We start from the raw sequence: 7,625 nt of genomic DNA on the forward strand, positions 1-7,625 counted from the left end.
CTATAAGTCCGGAAACTCACTAGAGAGAAAGGGATGACGGTGAAGTTGGTCACATCCCAGAGTGGGATCTTGGGGTATAAAACTTTTTCTTCGCGTATGTCCCTTTCTTATGATTGCGTCGTAACATGGAGAATATTCATCATTTAACATGATGTTTGGGTTAGTCTTCACTGTGAAGGGAGGAATTTCATCAAACTTATTATAATCTTCTGACATGTCTGTCTTGTCCTTCACTCCCACGATGTTTATCTTCCCTGAAAGAACTATGTGGCACTTTGGCTCATCGTATGATGTATTCGCTTCCTTATCTTTTTTTTTTCTCGGTTTGGTAGACATATCCTTCACATAGAAAACCTGAGCCACATCATTGGCTAGGACGAATGGTTCGTCTGTGTACCCAAGATTGTTGAGATCCACTGTTGTCATTCTGTATTGCGGGTCTACCTTTACCCCGTCTCCTGTCAGATTGACCCATTTGGACCGAAACAAAGGGACCTTAAAAGAAGGTCCACAGTCAAGTTTCCATATCTCCTCTATATAACCATAATATGTGTCCTTTTTCCTATTGTTGTTTGTTGCATCAAAGCGGACATCACTATTTTTGTTGGTACTCTTTTTATCTTGGGCGATCGTGTAAAATGTATTCCCATTTATCTCGCGCCCTTTGAAAGTCAATATAGTCAAAAATGGTGACTTGGCCAATAAGTACAGCTCATCTGCAACGGTGGTGTTATTCATGAGATGTGTTTGCAACCAACCGTCGAAAGTCACCATGTGTGTACATTTAATCCAGGAGTCAGACTGCTCCGGGTTCTTGGAGCGTACAATATCCATGTGTTCCTCGACATACGGAGCCACCAAGGTGGAATTTTATAGAACTGTGTAGTGTGTTTGAGTGAAAGAATGCCTGTCCATACTTGTTACTGCATTCTTTCCTAGCGTGCCTTTTCCACTCAGTCTCCCCTCATGCCACGATTGAGGAACACCAATCGGCTTAAGGTTAGGAATAAAGTCAACACAAAACTCAATAACCTCCTCTATTTCATGGCCATTGCAGATGCTTTCTTCTGGCCTAGCATGATTATGAACATATTTCTTTAAGACTCCCATGAACCTCTCAAAGGGGAACATGTGTTGAATTACAGGACCCAGAGTGGTAATCTCTTCGACTAGGTGAACTAGGACGTGTGTCATAATATTGAAGAAGGATGGTGGGAACACCAACTCAAAACTGACAAGACATTGGACCAAATCTATCTGTAACCTTGGTAGGATTTCTGGATCGATTACTTTAAGAGAAATTGCATTGACGGATGCACATAGCTTCACAATGGCTAATCGAACATTTTCGGGTCGAAGCCCCCTCAATGCGACCGGAAGTAATTGCGTCATAATCATGTGGCAGTCATGAGACTTTAGGTTTTGGAATTTTTTTTCTCTGCCATATTTATTATTCCCTTTATATTCGACGAGAAGCTAGACGGGACCTTCATACTGCTTAGACATTCAAAAAATATTTTCTTCTCTTCTTTGGTAAGAGCGTACCTGGTAGGACCTTGATACTGCTATGGATGCATGCCGTCTTTTTCGTTCATACGTTGCTGGTCCTCCCGTGCCTTTGGTGTATCTTTTGTCTTCCCATACATGCCCAAGAAGCCTAGCAGGTGCACGCAAAGATTCTTCGTCACGTGCATCACGTCGATTGAATAGCAGACTTCTAGGACCTTCCAAAAGGGTAGCTCCCAAAATATAGATTTCTTCTTTAACATGGGTGCGTGTCCGTTAGCGTCATTCGTAACAGATTGTCCGCCAGGACCCTTTCCAAAGATTACTTTTAAATCCTTGACCATATCAAATATATCATCACCAGTACGGTGGCCAGGCTTCTTCCGGTGATCCGCCTCACCTTTGAAATGCTTGCCTTTCTTTCTTAAGAGATGCCCGATCGAAACAAATCGAAGATGTCCCGGGTACACATTCTTCTTACATTATCCAAAATATATACTTTCAGTCTCATCTAAACAGTGCGTGCATGCATTGCATCCCTTGTTTGTCTGTCCTGAAAGGTTACTAAGACCAGGCCAATCCTTGATGGTTACAAATAGCAATGCTCGTAGGTCAAATTCCTGCTGTTTGTGCTCATCCCACACACGTACACCTTTTTATCCCACAACTATAAAAGTTCTTCAACTAATGACCTTAGGTACACATCAATGTCGTTGTCGGGTTGCTTAGGGCCTTGGATGAGCACTGACATCATAATGAAGTTACACTTCATGCACAGGCAAGGAGGAAGGTTATAGATACATAGACTCACAGGCCAGGTGCTATGACTGCAGCTCTGCTCCCCAAAAGGATTCATGCCATCTGTACTTATACCAAACCATAAGTTCCTTGCGTCATCTGCAAAGTTCGGGAACTTTCTCTCGATTTTTCTCCACTGTGACCCATCAGCGGGTTGTCTCCACATCGCGTCTTTCTTACGGTCTTCTTTGTGCCATCGCAACAACTTGACATGCTCTTTGTTTTTGAACAAACATTTCAACCGTGGTATTATAGGAGCATACCACATCACCTTGACAGGAACCCTCTTCCTGGGGCGCTCTCCCTCAACATCACCAGGGTCATCGCGGCTGATCTTATAGCGCAATAGACTGCATACCGGACATGCATTTAAATTCTCGTACTCCTCACCGCGATAGAGGATGTTGTCATTAGGGCATGCATGTATCTTCTGCACCTCTAATCCTAGAGGGCGGACAACCTTCTTTGCTTCGTACGTATTCTCGGGCAATTCATTATCCTTTGGAAGCATCTTCTTTATCATTTCAACAACTTTTCAAAATCCCTCGTCAGATACACCATTCTCTGCCTTCCATTGCAGCAATTCCAGTGTGGTACCCAACTTTTTCTTGTCATCTTTGCAATTTGGGTACAACAATTTTTTGTGATCCTCTAACATGCGCTCCAACTTCAACCTCTCCTTTTCACTTTTGCAGTTTCTATTTGCATCAACAATGGCCCAACCAAGATCATCAGCGGGCTCATCTGATGCCTCTTCTTCAGCATACTCCATTGTAGTACCATCGTATTCAGGGAACCTAGGATAGTTGTCATCATCCTCTTCTTCTTCATTGTCTTCCATTATAACCCCTCTTTCTCCGTGCTTCGTCCAACAGTTATAGCTGGACATGAAACCGGACTGAAGCTGATGTGGACATAGCCACCATATATACATATACAAATATTATACGGCATATTTGTCAGGTGATTTCTAATAGTAACTATTCAATTATTTGTTTTACTATTGGAAACAAATATACTACATATTTTTATGCTTTATGTAGATTTATTGGAAGCACGTACGCACTACGTATTAAAAGGCGTGAATATACTGAAGATTTTCCTAGAAGTCAATCCATGTGGTCAAGACAAGTAAGAGGAGCTCATGTACATGCATACAAGGGTCAAATACTAACTGTCGGTGTCAAAACCGGCGGATCTCGGGTAGGGGGTCCCGAACTGTGCGTCTAAGGTCGATGGTAACAGGAGATAGGGGACACGATGTTTACCCAGGTTCGGGCCCTCTCTATGGAGGTAATACCCTACTTCTTGCTTGATTGATCTTGATGAATATGAGTATTACAAGAGTTGATCTACCACGAGATCGTAATGGCTAAACCCTAGAAGTCTAGCCTGTATGACTATGGTAATGAGTATCTGTCCTTTCCGGACTAAGTCCTCCGGTTTATATAGGCATCGGGAGGATCTAGGGTTACACAAGGTCGGTTACGAAGGAAAAGAATCTACATATCCAGTCGCCAAGCTTGCCTTCCACGCCAAGGAGAGTCCCATCCGGATACGGGTGCAGTCTTCGGTCTTCGTATCTTCACAGCCCATCAGTCCGGCCCATGGCTAACAGGCCGGACGCCCGAGGACCCCTTAGTCCAGGACTCCCTCAGTAGCCCCTGAACCTGGCTTCAATGACAAGGAGTCCGGCGCGCAGATTTGTCTTCGGCATTGCAAGGCGGGTTCCCTTCTTTCCAAACTCCAAGGTAGTCTCCAAACGCGATGATTGTATCCAGACCTGTCACACACCACACACAACCGTAGAGAGAATATAATACTCCGCGAGTCCAATCCGATGACAACTTTTTACAACGTGACATCACGTCTGCCCGGTCATAATTTCGGTCCGTTTTGTTCTGCCGTTCCATGTTTCGTGACGCGGTTGTCATTGGCACGTCTTGTCAAAGCAGAGATCGTGTCCCCTTATTGCGGGATTCTCATCAATACGGGCATGGGTAACCCAACCGTGCTGTTTACATAGCCCTTGGGAATAGGCGAGTTTTAAGGCGAGTGAGGAGGCGCTTGATATTCGCGGCCCTTTATAAGGGGATAAGAATTCGCCCTTATCTACTCACGCCTTCCCCTTCCTCTGCCCTTCCATCCTTGAGCTCCAGCGCCCAAGTCCCCATATTTCTCCATCTCCGAAAAGCATCCGACCATGTCCGGATCCGGAGGTCAAGGCAAATGGATGGTCTCCTCCGTCAAGGAGAAAGACATTGCCGAGCTTCGGGCGGCCGGGTATTTGGCGAAGGAAATCGCCCACCGTCTTCCAGCCCAGGGGCAAGTTGTCTCCACGCCGAAGCCCAACGAGAGGGTGGTATTCATCCCTCATTTACTCCGCGGGCTAGGGTTTCCACTCCACCCTTTCGTCCGTGGGCTGATGTATTATTACGGGATAGACTTCCATGATCTATCCCCGAACTCTTTCCTCAACATCTCGGCGTTCATCGTCGTGTGTGAGGCCTTCCTCCGCATCCAATCCCACTTCGGGTTGTGGCTCAAATTCTTCAACGTGAAGCCGAAGGTAGTGGACGGCCAGCACGCGGAGTGCGGAGGAGCCATGGTGAGTAAGCTGGCCAATGTCTCCTGGCCAAAAGGCACTTTCATGGAGACTGTCAAGGAATGGCAAAAACAATGGTTCCACATCACAGAACCCCGCAGCACAAACTGGGCCGCGGCTGCTGAATTTAACTCCGGCACTCCCCTGCGACTCACCTCCTAGGTCGAGAAGAGCCCGAACTGGTGTTCGCCAGACAAGCTGATAGCGCTGCAGACGCGCGTTCAAAGCATGGTGGACAAGAACGTCAAACTTGTCGATGTAATCCAGGTGATGCTAGTTCGCCGGATTCTCCCGTGCCAAAGCCGAAGCCTCCAGCTATGGAAGTTCAATCCGAAGAAGCACCATACCCTGAAGAGGCTCTTCGAGACCACTCACGAAGATGCCTGGAAATTGCTCTTCAAGGGCAACGAGATACCGCCAGCCACGGATTCGGACCGTGGACACGACATTAACCACCCCGCCAGCGAGGTGAGTTTCCAACACGTCCTCTACTTGTCTGCTCTAAGGAAGATATCCGAACTTTTACCGTCATTGCTTTTTCAGGAATGGATGAAGAGGGCGAAGCGGATCCAGTGTCCGGCTCCGCTGCCTGAATAACCAGTCATCCCACGTTTAGCGAAGATGCTGGTGCCGGCGCCCTATAAGGCGCCGGAGAAGAAGGCCAAGGGGGCCAAAGGTGGCCCCCGCCGTATGGGTACTTCGGACGTGACGTCCGAGGACGAAGAGACCCGTTCCTCCGTCCCTGAGGACGAGGAGGAGGAGGAGGAGGAGATCCCTCCCCATGATGAGGGGAGGGAGAAGAGGGCGGCCTCCACGAATCTGGAGGTGGGGACGCCCAAGAAGAGGAAGGGCTCCCTTGCGGATAACTCCGTATGGGATGTCGACAGTAGTCCGGAGCGCCGCTCCCGCGCTAAGCCTCAGGCCGCATCGTAAGTAGTACAATTCATGCATACACATATGTCCGACCTCTTTTCCGCATTGTATAAACATGGTTAGTTGTGTTATTTCAGTCCGGCCCATGACAGCTTTCAGCGATCCTCGTCAAGAGGTTCGCTGGACTCCAAGGAGATGGCCAGCATGTCACCGCCGACCGCTCACTCTCCCAAGGCCATGGACGACACCGAGGTGTTGTCCCGAAGGACCGCTCCAGGCCGAGGAGAGGCTCTGGACGCTGTCAAGAGGGCGCCAGAGGGCAAAACCTCTACAGCCGGACACACGGGGGAGCAAATCCCCATGGAGACTGGCGAGGAGGGCCGTATTTAGTTCGTCCCTCAGCCAAATATGACTACGGAGACCCATACGGTTCCGGAATCCGGCAAGCGACCTCCTTTGAAAGAGGGGGGTGCGCCCATTCCACCGGTGGCCCCTGTCCAACCAGGGGCACCGGATAATCTGATGGAGGCACTTCGAGGTGCCTCCATTGTGGACGAGCACCGTATCCTTATGGGTACGGTGATTGAGAGGGTCCAGTCCGCCAAGAGCGGGCTGACTGAAGCCTGCAGTAGCCTGCTGACAGGTTTTGAGGTAAGCGACACAAAAATCCCAATATAGTCAGTAGCCCCTGAGAGACTGTCTGGTGTTCGAAAAGAAAAACCGGACAGAGGGTCGATCCTTACTTGTAGGAAACTAACTAAATTTGTTGGGAATGAATATGCAGGCGTCGCTTCTGTCTGTGGCCTCACATGCTGCCGAAGTCTCCGAACTTAAGCGGAGACTGGAGAAGGCCGAGGAGGAGCTCGGCCCAGTGAAGAGGCAGCTCCAGGAAAATCAAGGTATATAATAACCCAAGGAGTATTCGGAAAGAGTAGGATGTTATATATTGACCGAAGTGTCGTGATATGACTAGGAGCAACGACCGAGGTCGAGGCCCTAAAAAAGGCCCTGGGCGAAGCCCGTCAAGGAGCAGGCTGCCCGTAAGAAGCTCAAGGCCCGGGTCAACGAGGTCCAACAAGAGCTCCATGACGCAGTGAAGAAGTGTGAGACCTTGGAACGTGACGTGTCGGCTAAAGAGGCCGAACTCTCCAAGGCTCGCCAGAGCGCGGAGACGGCCCAGAACGAGGCCCAGGGCGCCCTCCAAGAGATCCAAGAGGCGAGGAAGATCGCGGCGGGTAAGGCATTTAGTATGCAAAGCAAATATGCAAAGAGGAAGTATCTTTTACTAACCCGGATTTAGAGTTCTCCAGGGGCTTTTGCTGATCTGCCGCGGAGTGTGTCCGACGCCGTAGAGTTCTACCAAGCCGAAGAAGGGAGCTCCACAGAGAAGCTATTCTGGTCGCAATATCTTGCGCAAGAGCATCCCGTGCCCTTCACCGATCAGCTGAAACAGCTGGTGGAGCTGCATAGGGTGGCCGAACTAGCCATGAAGGATTTGATAATCCGGCTATGGCCAGCCGAAGCTATGCCCGGCAGCTACTTCGGACTCGTGAGGCGGCTGGTGAACGCCTGTCCACGGCTGGACAACGTCAAGCGATCGGCCTGTATTGAAGGTGCGCGTATGGCCTTCGCCCGTTGCAATATGTGGTGGGCGAAGATGAACGCCGTCGAGCTGGCCCGAGGGCCGCCAGAGGGCAAGGAGCACCGTACCCCCGAGCGCTATTTTGCGGATGTCCTGGAGGGGTCTCGTATCGTAGCAACGAAGTGTGGGCAGGACATTATTTTCGAATGAATACATTCATGTTATCTTTCCCTTGTATGGTTAAACAAAGTGGGTTTGTAA

The 7,625-nt window shown here is 49.0% G+C and overlaps 1 pseudogene; it reads right to left on the minus strand.

The window, feature by feature from the left end:
* On the minus strand, positions 1-3,076 carry LOC141027205 (uncharacterized; annotated as a pseudogene).
* Between the last annotated feature and the right edge of the window lie 4,549 nt (positions 3,077-7,625).

This window comes from Aegilops tauschii, chromosome 1 (assembly GCF_002575655.3).
Source record: "Aegilops tauschii subsp. strangulata cultivar AL8/78 chromosome 1, Aet v6.0, whole genome shotgun sequence".
NCBI classification, from domain to species: Eukaryota; Viridiplantae; Streptophyta; class Magnoliopsida; order Poales; family Poaceae; genus Aegilops; species Aegilops tauschii.